Source organism: Salvia splendens, unplaced genomic scaffold (genome assembly GCF_004379255.2).
Source record: "Salvia splendens isolate huo1 unplaced genomic scaffold, SspV2 ctg498, whole genome shotgun sequence".
Lineage (NCBI taxonomy): Eukaryota > Viridiplantae > Streptophyta > Magnoliopsida > Lamiales > Lamiaceae > Salvia > Salvia splendens.
This window is the reverse complement of record NW_024599154.1, coordinates 7,882-28,701: the sequence shown is the minus strand read 5'-3', so window position 1 is coordinate 28,701 and position 20,820 is coordinate 7,882. Positions and strand designations below refer to the sequence as shown.

Below are 20,820 nucleotides of genomic sequence, written 5' to 3'. Positions count from 1 at the left end.
GATAGGGAAAGTAAAGTTAAGCATACAAGATGGCTCTGTGAAGATCCTGACTGGAGTGAGGTAATATTCCAGAAGTGAAGAGAACCTCATTTCATTGGGAATGCTAGAGCAGAAGGGGTTCACTATATTAATGAGTCAAGGAAAATGTTTGTAAATCTGGAGATGCAGTGATGATGGAGGCTGACAGAGAGCACATCCTCTATTATTTAAGGCTAAGGCTGTTGATGGAGAGAGCAATGCAGTGTCAGAGGACTCCCTAATGCTATGGCACAAGAGGCTAGGCCATCCAGCTGAAGGGAGCTTAAAAGAACTCATCAAGAAAGGCCTAATCTCTGGAGATCTCAGCAAAATGGACCCCTGTGAGAAGTGTATACTTGGAAAAGCAAAGAAGGCACCCTATCCTACAGGTATTCACTCATCTACAACCCCTTTAGACTATATACACAGTGATCTTTGGGGGCCTTCACCTGTGTGTTCAATTGGTGGAGGAAAGTATTATCTAGCTATCATTGATGACTATACTAGAAAGCTGTGGGTGTATATCCTTAAAGAAAAGTCAGAAACACTCACAAAGTTCAAGATATGGTGTAAGGAGGTGGAGCTAGAGAAGGGAAGGAGTGTGAAATGCTTAAGAACAGACAATGGCCTAGAGTTCTTGTCTGCTGAATTTGATATGTTTTGCAAAGGAAAGGGTATGAAGAGACACAGGACTGTTCCTAATAATCCTCAACAAAATGGTGTTGTAGAGAGGATGAATAGGACTATCCTAGAGAGGGTAAGGTGCTTATTACTTGACTCTGGTCTGAGCAGCAGATTTTGGGGTGAGGCTATGTATACAGCAGCCTATCTCATCAATATATGTCCATCTACTGCCATTAATTCTGAGACTCCTGATTACATGTGGTATGGAGCCCATAGTGACTTTTCAAAATACAAGGTATTTGGGTGTGCAGCCTATGCTCATGCTAGGCAAAGTAACTTGAAGCTAGGGCTCCGAATATATATTGCTGGGGTATCAGAGGGGAGTTAAGGGGTATAGGCTCTGGTGTATTGAGCATGGCAAACAGAAGGTGTTGGTGAGCAGGGATGTGGTGTTCTTGGAGGATCAGATGCCATACTTGAAAGAAAGGCTGGACTCCAGTGAAACTGAGGGTGATTTCTTCAAGGTGGAGCCTATGAGGCTTGGCCTAGGAGCAGGTGGAGCTACTAACTCAGAAAGTGAGTCGACTCAGAGAAAGATGAGGCTCCAGCTCAGGGCAGACAGAAGGATGGTGAGTCTACATCTGACTCCACCAGGGAGTATCAAATTGCAAGGGATAGAGGCACAAGAAATGCAAGGCCACCTGAAAAGTTCTCTGATGTGGTCTACTATGGCCCTATGTGCTGCAGAAAGCATTGATGGTGCAGACCCTCTTACTTATAAAGAAGCCATGAAGAGTAAAGACAGAGAAAGATGGATTGAAGCCATGAATGAGGAGATAGAGTCTTTACTCAAGAACAAAACATGGATTTTGGTGGACAAATCCAAGCTGATTACAGATGGTAAGGAAAGGAGGCTGGTAAGTTGTAAGTGGTTGTTTAAAAGAAAGATTGAGACCACTGACAAAGATAGAGTCAGATTCAAGGCAAGGCTGGTGGCTAGGGGCTTCACACAACAAGAAGAATTGATTTCAATGAAGTGTTTGCTCCAGTTGTTAAGCACACTTCAATTAGGATCTGGTTGGCAGTTGTGAACCAGCTAAATTGGGAACTACAACAGCTTGATGTGAAGACTGATTTCCTAAATGGAGACCTGGAAGAGACTATCTCATGGAACAGCCAGAGGGCTATGTGAAGATTGGAGAAGAAAGCAAGGTGTGCCTGTTACAGAAAAGCCTCTATGGCTTAAGCAAAGCCCAGACAGTGGAATAAAAAGTTTGATGCACAGATGAAGAGAATTGGCTTCGCCAAGTCAGAGTATGATGATTGCATTTACATAAAGAAGGCAGGCAAACTCCTATTGCCTATCTATTACTCTATGTGGATGATATGCTACTTGCAGGACCTTCTATGGCTGAAATTCAGAAAATTAAGGAAGATCTTAAGTCCAGTTTTGAAATGAAGGATCTAGGAGAAGCAAGAAAGATCCTAGGCATAAGTATTCTGAGAGACAGAGGCTGCAAGAAGTCGTGGATGCTGCAAACTGACTATATTAAAAAGGTTTTGCAGAGATTCAAAATGGAGAATGCCAAATCTGCATCAACACCATTGTCCCAGAGCTTTAGACTTTCAAAAGAGCAGGCTCCTAAAACTAAACAAGAGGCTGAGGAGATGGAGTCTATCCCATATGCTAGTATGGTGTCAAGTGTCATGTACACTATGATCTGTACTAGACCAGATCTTGCACATGCTATAATCAGTAACTAGCAGATTCATGGCTGACCCGGGGAAGGAGCATTGGAATGCTCTGAGGTGGATTTTAAGGTACATGAAACACACCAGTGACTGGGGATTGTGTTTCACTAGCTGGAAGGTGAATCTGAAGAGGTTGTGCAGGGTTATTGTGATGCAGACTATGCTGCAAACCTAGATACCAGGAAGTCCCAAACAGGCTACTTGTTTACCATGTTTGGAACTGTGATCAGTTGGAAATCAGGTCTACAAAGTGTTGTTGCTCTTTCAACAACAAAATTTGAATATATAGCTCTCACTACAGCTGTACAGGAGATCTTTTGGATCCAGGGAGTTATTTCAGATTTTGGTTTTGACCAAAGGACAATGGTGATTCATTGTGACAGCAGCTCAGCTATGTGCTTGGCTAAACATCAGTTTTTCCATAAAAGGGGCAAGCACATAGACATAAGGCTGCATTTTATTAGAGATGAGATTGAAAGAGGGAGAGTGAAGGTGATAAAGATTAACACCCTGCACAATCCAGCAGATATTCTCACTAAATCTCTGTGTAGGGATAAGTTTGATCATTGTAAGAATTTGATCAATGTTTGCTGTAAGAACTGAGGTGAGCCCTCAGGTGGAGAATTGTAAGAAGTAGAGTGCTCACTCAGTTGCAAGAAGAGAAGAAAGAAGAGAATCTAAAGGCTGATCAAGGAAAGAAGCAGCCTAGAAGAAACTAGCCGTTGGAGCAGCAGTTAGTAAGTTAAGATGTAGCAGTTATTCTCCTTTCTTTCTTGATTCTTGGGGTAGTTAGTTAGTAGCAGTTGTTACCTGATTTGTAGAGCTTTAAATAGCTCAGATTCGTTTTGTATGTAGTTAGATGAATTCATTCAATAAAGAGATTCCAGTTTGTCCAAGAAATCACCTACTTTCAATACTAAAGTGTTAGTGTGAGTTTTCTGCATAAGTGTGTGAGTACTTCACATTACAGTGTGTGTGTGTGATCTATTCAAGAGTGTGTAAGCCTTGTGTGTTAATCCTAACACATACAATACCGTAGAGTCTTCGGGTCCATAATACAACTAACACGTCTCTTGGATGAACTTGCCATTCAAATTAATTGTGAAAGATTGATAATGTTTGTAATTAGCCAAAAATCTCATATTGGCCAAACCTACTAAATTTCCATCAAATTGCCTAAACTGTAAAACAAATTTCAACAAATAACATAATTAAACAAGAAAATAAAATTGCACCAAAATGATAATTTCCAACAAAATAAGGTATAAGATGCATAAAGTATTAACAAAATATAAGCAATTTATAACAAAACATACCTCAAAAGGTTGAAAATATCGCACCAAGAGCAAGAGGGGGTTAGGGTTGTTTTCGCGTCAGTAAATAGATGAAGGCAGAATGTGTTCTTAGGGCACAAGTTTTACGATAATTTCTTAGGCACATATTCTACCTTCGTAGTATCTGGACTATATGTTGATTGTGTCACCAATAAAGTTATTTCTTTATATTAAGTTTACTCATGCTACCCTCATAGTCTTTAGCTATCTGACTATTATAATAATACTATGATTTACATGGAAATGCTTTTACGTGGTTTTATCTTTCATTTGTTATCATTTGTTCTCTTCTGTAATGCATGCTTATTTTTTTCACTCCGTAGCCTTTTCTGTTTATCGTTGAATGACGACTACAATGTCGTTCTATCCTTTTACCGCTATATAAATCAATGATAAACTTTAATACAAAATTATGTTGATTGGAAAAATATAGCTAGACCTAGTTGTCAATCCAACCCGAAACCCGTGGGTTGGCCCGAATAGCCCGGTAAAATTAGTGTGTTAGGGCTGTAATTTTGTAACCCGAATACAAAACGGGCTAAACGGGTTATCCCGATTGGGTTGGCAGGTTAAACGGGTCGGCCCGATGAGTTGCCACTTTTAATTAAAAAACATTAGGTTTTAGGGATTTTTTGTATTTTTGAATTTCATTTAGCACAATTATTAATCTTCTTCAATCTTCATTTTACACTTTTTCACTCGATCTCACACTATCAACTTTCAAGTTCCACCCTGACTCATTATTCCATCGTTCCATCATCCGGCACTACTATCTTACCACTACTAAAGCCAATCAAGACAAAATTAAAAACTAACCCATCACAATCTCAATATATTTATCATTTTAATAGTTATTCATGTAAGATATGATTTTTTAATTTTCATAAAGAATTAATTATGAACAATACCAAAATAATGACAGGAAAACAAACTTTAATTCAAATCGATTGATTTAATTTTGATTTATCTTTATTTATGTTGTAGTTGATCGAGTTGAAAGGCTTCTCTCCAACTATTATTGAAAAAACTATGAAAATTTGAAGATTTTATATGATTCTAAAACTAAGAATAAAAAAATATCTAAAATTTTAAATCATTTTATAGAAGAAAATTTGATACAAGAGATTATTTTTGAAAGTTTTTAAGCCCGAATAGCCAGAAAAATGATAAAGTAAAAGAGGAGAAAAATGTTGCCATAAATGGATATGACGAAGGGAGTCCTAATAGAATTATGACTCTATTTTGTCTATACATAGAGTTGCTCTCACATTAGAAATTGCATCCGAAAATTATAGTGAAAATCACTTGCTTGATATCGCCTCATATATAATTGTAAAATATAAGTATGATCTACTTAGCATTTATAGTAAAAATAAAACAATTTTTTTAGTATGGAACGAACTAAAATTACAAAATGAAATCCTAATATTGACTCAAAGAGAGATTCATGCATCTTGTCAGCGTAGTATTTTATTTTGGGTTATTCCAAATTATTTGATTAAATTTTTTTTGACAAAATTTTTGTCCTTCCATTTTTTTTACTCTCTTTTTTTTCCTTTTCTACCTTACTTTCTTTTTTTAGTAATAATATTTAAATTTGAATATTAATTTTATAAATTTTGTATCCAAGAGAACTGGATGAGACAATAAACAACCCAAAAATAAGAAAACGTGAGGAGCAAGAAGCTTAAACCCTTTTATGAGACAATAACATTTGGCTCTTCCCATTGATTGGAATTGGAGGATCCTCTTATTCTTATTTATGAGAAGAAAATCTCTAGCATAAATGCTATTGTTAAAGTCCTTGAATTGGCTTTGAAGGTATGCTTATTTGTTTTAGCTCTGAAGTTCAAAGTAGATGTAAATATGTTGTTGAGCTGATGTGTCTATCTGTACAGAGGCAAAGGCCACTTCTGATAGTCGCGGAGGATGTGGAAAGTGATGCACTGGCCACTCTTATCCTTAACAAGCTTCGAGCTGGAATCAAGGTCTGTGCAATCAAAGCCCCTGGGTTCGGTGAGAACAGGAAATCGGGCTTGCAGGATCTTGCTGCTTTAACTGGGGGCCAAGTATGTATCATGTTGTAATCTTCTTTTTTATGCAATGATTTTATTTGGTGTTGCATTTTTTGTAATAAAATTCACGTGGACAGGTCATAACGGAAGAGCTTGGAATGAACTTGGATGATGTGGAACTGGATATACTGGGATCGTGCAAGAAGGTTAGATCTGCTAGACTTATTTGTCGTTGTCTTAACCTGCCTGCATTTTACGGGTTTAGCTGATCTGGTGTTTGTCCTTCACAGATAACCATATCAAAGGATGATACTGTTATTCTTGATGGATCTGGTGAGAAGAAATCCATTGAAGAAAGATGCGAGCAGGTTTGTGTTAATTCTGACAGTGCTGCTTTTGAGCTATGATTATAATAACTTTTTGATTTCTCCGTTTCTTTTATCCATGTTTACATGTATGTTCTATAAATGCAGATCAGGTCAGCAGTTGAATTGAGCACTTCCGATTATGACAAGGAGAAGTTGCAAGAAAGGCTTGCCAAGCTCTCCGGCGGTGTAGCTGTGCTAAAGGTTACTTTTTGCTCTCTTGAATCGCCTGTGTCATCAAAAAGTTTTTTTCTTAAATGAGATGGATATGACTAAAATTTTAAACCATTCTCTCAGATTGGAGGAGCCAGCGAAGCAGAAGTTGGTGAGAAGAAAGAGAGTGACTGATGCTCTTAACGCCACAAAAGCAGCTGTAGAGGAAGGGATTGTGCCCGGTACGTTTCCTGTTTCACCACGGTTTTTAATTTTTTGGCTGAACAATCAGGAAAGAGATGCTGAGATGATCTTCGTATTATATTATAGGTGGAGGTGTTGCTCTCCTGTACGCAGCCAAAGAATTGGAGAAGCTACCAACAGCCAACTTCAATCAGAAGATTGGTGTCCAAATTATTCAAATGCTTTGAAGGTATGATTTGATGATATGATCCATTATAGTAATGGCACTAGATATATCTCGACCTCTGCCCTGACGTACTAGGTTTTGTAAATGCAGACGCCGGTTTACACAATTGCATCAAATGCCGGTGTGGAGGGAGCCGTTGTGGTTGGCAAATTGTTGGAATCAGAAAATCCAGACCTCGGATATGATGCAGCTAAGGGTAATATGGATACATAATAATACCGCGCTTTTCAACAGAGATTGTGTGCGGTTATATGCTCTGAATCCTAAAAATGTACGTATAAATTGTGGTGATACGTGGATATGGTAAAGGCTGGAATCATTGACCCGTTGAAGGTCATTAGAACTGTGCTCGTTGATGCTGCTAGGTAAAACCCCCCCGACTCTCTATGGATAAATAGAACTATACGAATATTCCTCTTTGTCTCTCCCATGACCGATGTTCGGCTATAATTGCTGTGTTTGGCAGTGTCTCTTCATTGATGACAACAACAGAGGCGATTGTGGTAGAGCAACCGACAGAGGTGAAGGCTGGACCACCAATGGGCGGCGGAGGAATGGGTGGCATGGACTACTGAGGTGAGGTGATGGAATGCTGCTTAACAATTGTTTAACAGCAGAAAAGAATAAAAGAGAGTTGTGTTATTTTTAAGCGGGATGCAATGATGGGGCGAGTTGGTTTGGTTTTGGATTTGATTTTGGTAGGGTTAGTGTTAGTTAGACTCAATTGTTTTGGAATTGTCCATTAATTATTTATCTCCGTCACTTTTCATCTCATTTTCACTCTCAAGAAATTATATATCACTATTTTATTGATTTTGCTTTTAACTGATTTGAAATTGGAATTATATTTGAATTATAATTCTAAATTACTATTTGTTTGGTAAAATAAAATTAAATTTGAAAGAATTATCCACGCCGAGCATATAATCAATTGCTATTTCTTAATTGCTATCTATTTACCTCGTCCGCCATTAAAAGTCCAAGTTCACTTTTATTTTAAATTGTAGATACGCATTTTTTATCACTAGTTCATTCCATTCACATTCTATTATAAAATTAATACTTCATCCGTTCTATAAACATATATGGTCAATTGGTATGGCACGAGAATTAAGACAAAATTGGTTAAGTAGGAGATAGGAGGGGAAGGGTAGTTAAAATAGTGTTAGTAGATAATGGGACTCACATTATTAGTAGTGTTTAATGGTGGTATAAGTTGTAAATAAGTTGATGTATATGGGTAATAAATTGAAATAACTTTCCAATGCACATATTTTTGTGAGACGGATGAAAAAGGAAAGTATACATATTTTTATGGGACGAAGGAGTATACAAAAATGAGTCTCACAATCCATTATCTTTTCTCATTCACTTTTTTTAGATTTCTTAAAATCTGTGCCGAATTCAAATGAGACTCCTACTGGCAGACGGAGGGAGTACGATTAATTTAAGACCATAGGATTTTAAAGATCTAATGGTTTATAAATTGCCATGTATAATTTTGTTTTTCTTTTTTTAATACTCCTTCCGTCATAATGTAGTTGAGTCGTATTCCTTTTTAGTTTGTTTTAAGGTAGTTGTGTCATTTCTTCTTTTAGTAAAATCTCTATTCTCTCTTACTTTACCCTCAGATCTTCTCTCTTACTTTACTGTCTCTATTTTAACTATTAACAAATCAATTTTTTAAATCTCGTGCCCAAAAGAAATGTCTCAACTACCTTGAGGCGGAAGGAGTATGAAAAAGATGATAACAACTGTCAAATTTAGGGTTTCGGAATACACTGTCAATATAATGTATTACATATATCAACATGAAAACATGGCAATGTCAACATTATTTCTTATTGACATTTTACAAGCATTATATTGACATATTATGAAAGTTGTAATGATATAAAACCGTTTTACAAAATAAACATTTATGAAAATTTTATCAAAATTTTACATATGCATGTAGGATCTTGTTGGAATCCTTATAAAATTATCTTTAATTTGATATATGTGGTGCAAAAACATAATTTGAATCGAGATAGTTATAGCATTTAAAGTTTTGATATATATGGAGTATTTTTTAATAGTTAGTTACAACTAATTTATTGTTAATTGACATTAAAATCCTAATTGACATTTTGTGTACACTGTATTTTTTTATTTATTTATTTTTTATTTTTTTTTACATTTTGTGTACACTGTATCATTACTTAGAATTGAGTGATCTTAACCCTTGATTTGATGATCTAATTCTTTTCATTTAGTTGTAGTTATAAATTTAAGTATGAGTTAGCACCCTCGCAAACTACTTACATATCAACACATGCTTCATGAATAAACACAATACAAACACTAATCGAATATACACAACACACATAATACAAATACACACTAAACCCCACACAATTCGCACACTATACATGCAACTACACTCACATTGTACATACTTATTGAATACCCACAAATATATGCACAATACATAGCAATATATACACTGGGGTACCCACAAATATATGCACAATACATAGCAATATATACGCTGGAATATGATCGATAACTATTTTAAATTGATAACTGACAATTATATCAACAACCTACGTTATGAATATCAACACGAATATATTTATATGTCAATTAAATATAGTTGACATACACATGTCTTCTGTTGACATGTAAAAATCTAGATTCCAACAGAAAGCATATGTATGTCAACTGCAATTAGTTGACATAGAAATGTCTTTATATTAACATCTATAACATAGGTTGTTGAGATAGTTATCAATTATCAATATAAGATAATTGTCAATCCAGGACCTTACACAATGTATAACTATAAAAATATTTTTTAATTCTCTTTTTTTATGTAGACTGTTAGTTTCAATTTATTTTATTTCATTTTATTTTTCTATTGTTATATTTTCTCTGTCTATTATATTATTTTTGTATTTTCTTTATATTTGTTTTATTGTGTTAATATATCATTATTTTGTACTCCTTCCGTTCCCCATTAATTGTCCACTTTGATTCCGGCACGGATTTTAAGAAATGTAAAAAAATTGAGTTAAAAGTTAGTGAAATATGAGTCCCACTTTTATTTATTGATTTTATAATACTATATGAGTTGAATAGGTTAGTGAAATGTGGGACCTACTTATCATTTATGGAAAAAGTGAAAGTGGACAATTAATAGAGGGCGGATGAAAATGATAACAGTGGACAATTAATAGAGGGCGGACGGAGAGAGTAATTTTTATGTCTTCATTATAGTATGTCTATGCTCTTTATTATAAAAAAAATAATCTATTTTAGATTCATCTCTTTATCATCCACAATATATTGTGTGTGTAATGATGGGTATTGTGTATGTGTATATGTGTAGTGTGTTTGCGGCAATGTTTTAAAAACTGGGCCGGTGAGTGAACCGGTATTAGTTATATCTATTTGCAAGGTAAAAAGGTTCGACTAGTAATTTAACCAGTCCATCCGGTCAAATTAAAAAATATATTAAATTTAATTAGTAATAAATTATAATCAATATACGTAATAAAAACATATTCATCGTTGTATATATAATTAATTAATTATGAAGAGTATTTAAAATAATTGAATTATAAAATTTAAATAAATATATAAATTATTAATTAGTGTAGCTAAAAAAGTACTCCCTTTGTTCCATAGTAGAGGAGACATTTCTTTCCAGTACGAAGATTATGAAAAAGGTGTGTAATGTATTAAGTTAAAAAATGCTAATAAAGTAGGAGATAAAGTATAGAGACTAAAGCAAAGAGAGAGGGAAAAGTAAGAGTGAGAATGTGTTACTTTTATTAAAAAATGATATAACTCTACTACTATGGAATGCCCGAAATAGAAAAAATGACTCAACTATTATGGAATAGAGGGATTACATATTTTATATATAAATTGATAAATTTCATATTAATTTGTGGATAGAAATTAAAATTTAATATATCACAACTAACAATTATTTAAAAAAATATAAATTAAATTATTAATTTGTGTGGACAAAAAGTTACATGTTAAATGTATAAGAATAATTAAGGTTCACAAAATTTCATTCAAGTACATGTGGTGGAGTGGTAGAGACGTTGATTTCTAGACAAGAGGTCCTGGGTTTGATTCCTCTAGGTACATACTCCCTTCGTCCCACGTTGCTTGAGTCATTTATTTATTGCACTCGTTTTGAAAAAAAAAAGTGGACAAAGCATTTTAAAGATAAAACCGGTTTCTGGTTCTCGATCGGTGTGGTTCGGTTTGTAAAACACTGGTTTGCGGTGTAGTGAGTGATTTATGTGTGTGTGTGTTGTACTGTGTGTATGCAATGTCAGGTTTTTCATCTTGCAGTTAAGGCATATTTTGTCTAGGCAAATTTTTTGAAATGATACCTTTATTTCCATACATTCCGGCTACTTTATCGCCTACTTTGGTTTCACGTTTCTGCGAAATATATACACGAATTGGATTATAGCGTTGTGTGAGTGACATCACCCAAACAATTCCCATCACAAAGAGCTTACCAATCTTCATTAAATCCCAACATTGTTAAAAAAAAAACATTTTCCGATTCCATGCGCGATTTGCATGCCTATAGGCATCGAAATTATACATTCACCCCTTCACATATTGATTTAGGGTTCTATGGCTTGCTTGTTTTCTTTCCTCTTTTTTTTTTCTTTTTTTTTGTTAATTGGGTTCAGAAAAAAGTTGTTATTATCGTTATCACTCCTTTACAAAGTCTTTTCAATTTGTGTGAAAGGTGTGCGTAATATCTGAGTACTTATTGGTTTATTTATTTATCTAATTTTCATGAAGGTAGTAGATGTTGGTTAATTAACTCGTAGGTAATTGTACAGTGTTCAGCATTTATATTGAGTCTAGGCGATTTAATGTCCTCTCTTCATGCATTTGTCTAAGATAAAATATTTGGTGTTTTTTTTCATTATTTATAGTCAATTTCGTTGGTTATATCCGGGTCGTCATACATAGACGATTGTTTTACACTTTAGTCGCATCCTCTCACTACCTTGGCCTAGGCATGCACAACGGTTCCGAACCGCCGGTTCCGGTTCATGAACCGGCGGTTCATGGTTCATCATATGCATGAACCGGAAGCGGCCCGCCAAGGGTCCCGACGGTTCCGGTTCAAAAAACCGCCGGTTCACGAGGTGGTTCAAAACCGCCGATTTTTGGCATGAACCGGCGGTTCAACCGAAAATTAAAAAAAAATACTTTTTATTTATAAAAATTAATTTTTATACTTAAAAACAATTTTTACAAATAAATGAATACAAAAAATTCATACCCATAGATATTTGATGGGCTTGTGAATTTATGAAACCATTCTTGGTTGTTTCTCTTTTATAGAGACATCCTTGAATGTTTTATGTTTCACTTTCGATGTGGGACAAAATCATTCTTGGTTGTTTCTCTTTTATAGAGACATCATTGAATGTTTTATGTTTCACTTTCGATGTGGGACAAAATCATTCTTGGTTGTTTCTCTTTTATAGAGACATCCTTGAATGTTTTATGTTTTACTTTCAATGTGGGACAAAATATGTTGAAGTATTTTCTTTTATAACTACATGTTTAGAGCATTCATTCATCTTTTTCCAATATGGGATACAAAACTTTCTTTTATTTTCTACTTTTCTTCATGTTTTGTATAATATATATAAACAAAATTATTATTCAAATATATTCTTGATTGATAAAAATAAAGAATTATTGAGAAATATGATTTGTATATAGAAAATATTTATTAGTATAATAATTATTGGAAGAGAGTGTATTGAATTATAGGGAAAACACTACTTGAATTATAGAGAGTGTATTGAATTATAGAGAGTGTATTTCAACTTATAATGAATATATTTTATTTACAAAAATTAATAAACACTACTTAATATTTTATTTATCATTAATGATTTGCTTATGTTTATAAAATTATGTATATGTTAACTAATAAATAATATTATACACATTGAAAGAATAATTCTTATACAAATTGTATAAACCTAACAATAATTATTATACAAATAAATATTTTCTATATACAAATCATATTTCTCAATAATTCTTTATTTTTATCAATCAAGAATATATTAGAATAATAATTTTGTTTATATATATCATACAATACATGAAGAAAAGTAGAAGACAAAAGAAAATTTTGTATCCCACATTGGAAAAAGATGAATGAATGCTCTAAACATGTAGTTATAAAAGAAAGTACTTCAACATATTTTGTCTCACATCGAAAGTGGAACATTAAACATTCAAGGATGTCTCTATAAAAGAGAAACAACCAAGAATGATTTTGTCCCACATCGAAAATGGAACATAAAACATTCTAGGATGTCTCTATAAAAGAGAAACAACCAAGAATGATTTTGTCCCACATCGAAAGTGGAACATAAAACATTCAAGGATTTCTCTGAAACAACCAAGAATGATTTTGTCCCACATCGAAAGTGGAACATAAAACATTTAACGATGTCTCTATAACAGAGAAACAACCAAGAATGGGTTTGTCCCACATCGAAAGTTGAACATAAAACATTCAAGGATGTCTCTATAAAAGAGAAACAACCAAGAATGGTTTCATAAATTCGCAAGCCCATCAAATATATATGGGCTATTACGAATTTCTTGTATTCATTTCTTTGTAAAAATTGATTTTAAATATAAAATCAATTTTTATAAATAATTTTTTTTAAAAAAAATCGGCTGAACCGGCGGTTCAACCCTGAACCGGCGGTTTGAACCGTTGAACGTTAAACCGCCGGTTCAAACCGGTAAACCGCCGGTTCACGGTTCACGCATCCTTCGACCCTGAACCGGCCCGTTGGAACCGACAACCCGCCGGACGGTTCAAACCGCCGGTTCCGGTCCCGGTTCCGGTTCATGAACCGGCGGGCCCGAACCGGCGGTTAACTACCGGGCCGGTTCGGTTTGTGCACGCCTACCTTGGCCCCTTCTTGTATTCCTTCTGGTCCCCATTAAATGTCACGTATTTATTAATTTGAAGGGTCCTCAATAAATGTCTCATTTCATTTTTACTATTTTTAGTAAGTAGCATAACATTCCACCAACTCATTCTATTTACAATTACTATAAAATTAATACTCCCTCCGTCGCATAAAAGTAGAGACTTTAGGGATGACACGAGTTTTAATGCGAAATTGCTTAAGTAATACGGAGATAGAAAGAAAAGGTAATTTGAGTATTTTTAGTAGAGAAAATTTACGAAATACACCCTCCGTCCGCCAATACATGTATTGGCTCGGATTTTAAAATATTGTTTGACTTTGTAAAAAAATGTGATGAAAAGTTAGTGGAAGGTGGGTACCACTAGCCAAAAGTGGTAAAAGTGAAATTTAACTTAATGGCAGATGAACGGAAAAAGAAAAATGGAATATTTAATGGTGGACGAAGAGACTATAAAAATCGGCTAATTTTGGTGAGACGGAGCAAAATGAATGAATAGAGACTATTTTGATGTGGTGAAAAAAGCACATAAAAGTAGAAAGTAGCAATACATCTGATTGAGCTTTGCCTAAGTGTATTATTTAAGTGAGGATAAAGGTGGAATATAATTGTCAAGTGAAGGATAAGAATATCATTCTACCTACTTTTGATGAAAGTCCAATGGAAAACCAAACACTATATGCACAGCCCATTAAAATAATTCTATAAGCGTAAAAGCGGTGTTTGAATTGGAGTTTATTTTCATTTTGATAAGAACACAACTATTTTGCAATAATGTTTTTCTTGGTTTTCTATTTTCATTTATGTTGTTTGAATTGATGATATGTTATCTATAGTCCTTAATAACACATAGTCACACTATAGTAGGAAATTATAAAACTATCCTCTGACTTTATCTATATTTCCAAAACTGTGAGCTAAATTATTAATTCCATGGAATTTAAGATTGAAATAGTGTTGCATAGATTATTATCACTGAATTTTTAATGACAATAAAACAGTAATTTTCAGCCTTAATTCAATATGCTCTTGCCATTGAGCGGGTCGCAAAAAATTTAACCAACTAATCAAACGCCAAATAGGGCCATTAAATGCACTCTAATTGTCCCTATCTACCAATTCAAACACAACCTAGCTTACAAAAGAATAAATATTCTCAGCACAATTTTCATCTTAAGTAGCTATTGCATTTACGTACGCTGTCTGTCTAAAAATAAATAATTAGGCTATTTTTCTAACAAGAATACTAAGAAACTATTATCCTTGTAAGATGAGTAACATTGAGCTGCAATACTAGACGCCTAACTGCATAAGCTGGTATTTTAAGTTACTCTAAATTGAGAACATCTAATCTAACAAGATAATCAAATCAAATCAAATCAAATCAAATCAAATCAAATCAAACACTATTAAACTTGATCTAAATTAATATGAATACATCTAATCTTTGATAACTCCACTCTCATCGTTAATATCAGAGTTTACGCAGAACGAGAGTACATTATCAATGGGTGCTATATTGCATGAAGTCGAGGACAATGCAATATCACTCTTCATATATCTGTAGCAAAGTAGCATTCGTTACACCGCAAATTCAGTCATGACTTTGTAGTTCAAATTCGAAACGTGGAAGTTTTTATTAACATACGAAGTATTACTTGGGAAGCAAGTCAGAGTCCGTTATCTCACTTTCCTACGCCTTTGGCTCACGTCACAATCTGAACAATACCATTTGCCTTTTGGCTGTTCTTTAAGCCCAACACAGCCATAATGGAACCATTCTATCTTGCACTGCATACAAAAGCCGCAAATTTTGTCATCTCATACTCAAAGGTGGGAAAGAAGCAAGGAGGGAGTTGTTTACTTACATCGGGATTGTCACATGCAACCATATCACCATAGCTCACTTGGTTGCAAAAACAATACGTGGGCTCATTTGGGTCAACAGGCAGATCTAATTCCACGCTGGGATTTGCTGCAGTCGTTGCACCAGTTCCAGAGGCTGAGACCACAGATACATTTGCTGCTGCAACGCGCGTCCTGCATAAAAGATTACATTTACTCAATCAAAAATCATATACTTGCACTCATAAGGCTCTAAAAATATTTCCATAAGACAACAATAGTTCTTTCCATCAACAGATAGACTGGCTCCCGACTAGCTATTTACATTCATTCCTGTAGCTGACATCCCAGAGAATTTACAATATTTTCGAAAACTGAGATACAAACCTAAAGCGCACTAGCCAACAAGGATTATCACATACAGCATCATTGCCTGCTCGCAGTTTCTCCTCTTTTTCTTCTGTGTGGGAGTTGGGAATGACTTAGGTTTTAATTAAATTAACACTCTCACACAACACATAATTTTCGGATTTAGGTAAAAGTAACCTTCACAAGGGAAATCTGAACATACAAATCATGCAAAGTTCTAGACAATTGCACAGGAATTCTATTTATTTGAGTCCAGAGTAAGGGTTTACTTCTTACGCCCTCTATTGCTAGTTTCGCCAGACCTTCCAGCTTTGACATTCATATAATGAGTTGGAGGAGTTGCAGCTATGGCATCCCTTTCGGCTATTTCATACCAAAAGATACATTAACTGTGAGAAACAAGATATATATATTCATTGTATACATTAGCAGATGGCACTCTGCAACTGGACCATATTCAGATAAAGGGTTATATTAGAGCAACTAGATGAATACCACGCCGTAGATCCTCATCAAATTTCTTCAAGTATTGATCAAGCTTTTGAATGTGAGTGTCTACCTTTTCCATCAAAAAAGTACTCGTTAAGGCAACAAGCTATATGCACAGATTAAGCCAGGAAAACTCTATAGTACATGCAAGAAAGTAATCCCATTTGTGTTTAGGAAATCCTCTTTCACCACAATATCATGGATTTATGATGGTTCTCCATATCCAACACATCTTCGATTTTGATATTCAAGTCTATTGGTCATATAACCATTCAGTAATTATACAATTTTGAACAAGAGAGATTCTTGTCAAAGAAAAATGATCAACTTTTAAAACTCTGCATTAGAGAAAACATGTTTCATGAGATCTGTACAAGGATCCCAATCTTGGTACCAGAACTACAACATCCTGTTGACCAATAGATATTCATTATATCCCATGTTTTCATTATATCCCATGTTTCCATGTCTTGTACGGATCACAGTTTATGTGTTACCATAATCAAAAGCAATACGGTAACTGTATATTTCTCCAGTTATCCAATTTAATTTTTTTATGTGAACAGGCTTTCCTGCAGTATCTCTAGTATATATGATAGTACGGATGGACCGCTGAAGGTCGACACGAGAGGCCCAAGGAAGGTTGCGTTCTTTGCTGAGTTGGATCAAGAGCGAAAGAGATATATTTGTTAGTAGAGTCTTTCTTATTTCCAGTAGTTTGTTTTGATTACAGTCCTTTCATTATGTCTTCTTTATCAGTTCTCGACTATTTGGTTTCATGGTAGGAATGATTAGAATAAATACCCTTGAGGTTTGTGAGGGGTTTATCTATGTCTTGCATTTAGTAGCATCGGCATTGGCATTGGCCAAAGATCCACGCAAAGGGGAGTTTAATGCGTTTAATTCCAAGAAGTGTCTTTAGAGTCTTTTCTTGAAGCAGTTGGGATGTGTTGGTTTGCCAACTGATCATTACTATTTTGTCTGTCAAATAATTAAACAGTTTATGTGCAGGTCTCTCCCCCTTTAACAATATACATATTGTTTGAAACCAAAGCAAGATACATCAGCTAAAAGTAGAAGTTCTTAGTATCCCCAGTCATAAACACGAAATAACAAACAGAGCTAATATATACACATACAGGAAATTAATAAATTATAACAAGTATTATTGGAATAAGATTAAAGTAATGATTAGATACAATCAGGAACGATGAAAATATCTTGATACGCATTCAAAAACAAAGCACACTATCATATAGAATCACCACACAGATTAGGGAGTGTTGGTTCAGTACCAAGTCATAAGCCTGAACCGCCAATTCTACTTTCTCATTGGCAATCCTTATGGCATGTTTTTGCTCATCTACAGCATCGTCTGTAAATTTGAGAAGAGAAGAATTGGGTGTGATACTACCGGATTTTATACCACGCTTCATATCATCTATCTCCTGTTCACAGTGCTGTTCGTTTTGCTTCTGAATTTCTGTTTGTTGATATAAGATACAGGAAATCAATGAGACAAGAAAGCATGGCCACCATGTTTCTGCATGGATTTTTCTTACACGCTTGAAAATCCAGAAATGCTGAGAAGAAAGGAACCAGTTCATATCCCAAGCAAAACTTTATCAGTATTGCCTGGTTTATGTAGCAGACAGGTTGAAAAGTTAAAATATGGGAATCTAGCATGCAGTGAGAGAACACTATGGTGAAATATTATAAACCATTCTACTGTATACGACACTGAGTTGAAAGCTTAGATTTTACAAATTAGACTTGTAGAAGCTAGCCATTTCACTTTATTCGACACTGACTTGAATAGTTTATGCTGTTTGAACAAGTACAAAGACAGCCTTCAAGAAACAAAATATAAGAGTAACTACTGAAAGACTGCCGATCAGTTTCACACAAGGTGTTAGTGATAATGACAGAGAACAATCACTGCAACTGTTAGATAAAAATATGCACACAAATGGATTGACAATACTACTCATAAATGAACGATTGAATTGGACGGGAATACAGACTCCTCTTGAGAGGCCTTGGCGAAGTACCAATACAAACTAAAATTCCAGACTGTCTCCCCTTTCAAACCCCAAGGGAATGAAATAGCCAAGAATTCTAACCAAATCAAATACTAGAGATACGCAAAATAAAGATACCTGAAAAAACTAAACAATCGAAGACATCCATGACTACAAGACTCTAACCAAAAGAAAGAAATAAAGATAACCACGAAAAACTGACTCTATCCTCTTCACATCTCGTTTACTGTTTCCACGTCCGTGATGATCCGTATCAGCTGCAATGGTGCTAAAAAACAGCTTGTTCTCAAGGTGGAAGAGGAACCACCCTTGGAGAGTCGTCAAACCTCACTGCCACCAGAAACTTTAAGCGTGGTGGCCTGGTCATGCACTTTGATAGCGTGCACTTGTGGCTCATGCGGCTCGTGCACAATGAGGAATACAGAAGAAGAGACAAGACGCAGAGAAGAGTCTTAGCATATGGAGGGCAAAGAGAAGACTATGGATACCACTTGAAGACACCTTTAGATTGTTAGATATCCTTATTAAGAAAGAGTCTTCTAGTTATCATATCTGAGTTTCATTGTTATATCTTTAGTTTCATTGTTATTTCAGTACCACCGACCGCCTTTCACTGCGTATAAAATGGTGCGGTGAACTTTCACTGACAATCAATGGGGGCAGTGTACAATCAAATGGTTGTGAGTTGTCCTGTGTAAGAGAATGAAAGTGAAGAAGGTCGTGTTGTTTGTAAGCAAAAAAGCAATACATTGTAAGAGAAGTAGGAAATAAAAGATACCCTTTGTCCCAAGTTAATCTAGTTAATCGAGACATTTCTTTTTGGCATGAGATTAAGATGGTGTTAGTGAGTTAAGTAGAAAGAGAATAAATTATTTAATGGAGAGACAATAAATTAAATAAATGAAAAAAGAATAAAGTAGGACTAATATAAGGAAGGTTTTAAAGGATTGATTTTTGCCAAAAGAGGAATAGTCATTTAGCTTGAGATGTCCATAAAGGTATAACGAATCGATTAACTTAGAACGGAGAGAGCATACAATTGTTTCACTAAGGAAGGCTTCGCCTTTAGCTATTGTCGTTCAATACCAAAGTGTTCAAAGAAATTACCAATCCTTATCAACCATCCAAGGAGTATATACTTTCTAGCAAAGGAAGTACAGTCATCTATCAATTCCAACATGTGTGCTCTCAAAATTCCAAACCACCCTCGGTCAAACCTTGAGAGAATTACATAGTCAGGGCTCCAACCATACTAAACTACCGACATGTGTGACTATGATGCAGACCAAACTGGAGAACTGAGCCCAAAAGACTAGTCTGTTATGAGAGAGAACCTAGACATTGAGTCCGTAACAGACTACCGAAGATGCCTAAAAAAACTAAGCTACCAACATGTGTGGACTACAACGACTCCAACCAAAAAGGAAAGAACTAAAGATAAACCATGAAACAAACTTCGATTATATCCTCTTTGCATCTCGTTTGCAGCTACCACGACTGTGATGATTCGTATCAACCAAAAAGGAAAGAACTAAAGATAACAAACAAACAACAGGAGTAGTAATTTTCTGGTGTGACATACCTTGCAAGCTCTTATCCAAATCTCGTAACAGCGCATATTTCCTTTGTATTATACGTATTGGGTAAGGCTTCAATATCTTTTCAATAACAAAACAACAAAGAAGAAGCATCAGCATAAATCAATTCAAAAGAGAGCATATTATTCACGACTTGATTCCCAAAATAAAAACGCCTAAATCAGATGAAAATTGTAAAACTTAGGCTGCCCCAATTAAGTAAAAAGGAACGTTTCAATAGAGGCAAACCAGACCAATTTCAATTCAGATTAACAGATTTAAACGATTTCACGGGAATTTTTCAGGAAATTACGTCAATCTGACGAACTCGGGTTCCGAAAAACTACACGAGTAAAAAACAAATAGGAAATCTAGAGATGAAACTACTTACTAGCTTGGAATTCCTCGCTGATAGACATTGTTTAAGGAAAATAAAATGATCAACAGCTTGTTGCAAGCATCACGCCAGATACAAGGTAGAGTTGATGAAAACTCTTGTTTGATTTTATGAAAACTTCTATTTATATAAAGTGAAATATTTTATTCACAATGTTTAATTAGGATAAATTGTTGGAGATAATGAAATTTGTTTAATCTCCATATCCAATCACTTTTTATCTTTACCATAAAACATTTAACGCTCTCTCTCTGCCTTTAATATTTACACGATTTTCTCTTTTCAGTTAAAATGTACTCTCCTTGTTAATCTTTCTTTTCATTTAATATTTAAAGACATTTTACTTTTTCTCAATTAATATATTACTTAAAACAATATTAGTATTAATATCTTATATCCATTAGTATTAAT

The 20,820-nt window shown here is 34.8% G+C and overlaps 1 long non-coding RNA gene and 2 pseudogenes across 1 annotated transcript; 2 read left to right on the top strand and 1 right to left on the bottom strand.

Annotated features, from left to right (window-relative positions):
• The first annotated feature begins 1,238 nt into the window (after positions 1 to 1,238).
• LOC121790382 lies at positions 1,239 to 6,692 on the top strand (annotated as a pseudogene).
• Positions 6,693 to 6,785: 93 nt separating this feature from the next.
• Positions 6,786 to 7,453, top strand: LOC121790381. The gene is made up of 2 exons (XR_006048269.1): positions 6,786 to 7,056; positions 7,158 to 7,453. It is a non-coding gene; the product is annotated as an uncharacterized LOC121790381 (long non-coding RNA).
• A 7,631-nt stretch (positions 7,454 to 15,084) lies between these two features.
• LOC121790383 lies at positions 15,085 to 20,496 on the bottom strand (annotated as a pseudogene).
• Positions 20,497 to 20,820: the final 324 nt, after the last annotated feature.